Here is a 220-nt window from a genome sequence, read left to right as displayed (position 1 = left end):
ATGTGTTGCCATTAATTGTTGTGTCTTTGTATGGGATTCACTCAGAAGGAGACACTTCAAATTTTAGATGTGTTGTCTGGAGTACGGATGAATAAAAGAGAATAAGGATGTGGTAGATCACTTACAGATTGTGCGGCACGTTGAATGACTCGGCTCATCAGCCCAAATGCTCTGTAATGTAACGGCGGCAATTTGCCTCGGTCGAGCAGCTACAGACCCC

This window comes from Etheostoma cragini, chromosome 9 (genome assembly GCF_013103735.1).
Source record: "Etheostoma cragini isolate CJK2018 chromosome 9, CSU_Ecrag_1.0, whole genome shotgun sequence".
NCBI lineage: Eukaryota > Metazoa > Chordata > Actinopteri > Perciformes > Percidae > Etheostoma > Etheostoma cragini.
The sequence above is the reverse complement of the archived record's forward strand: the minus strand, read 5'-3'. Positions refer to the sequence as shown.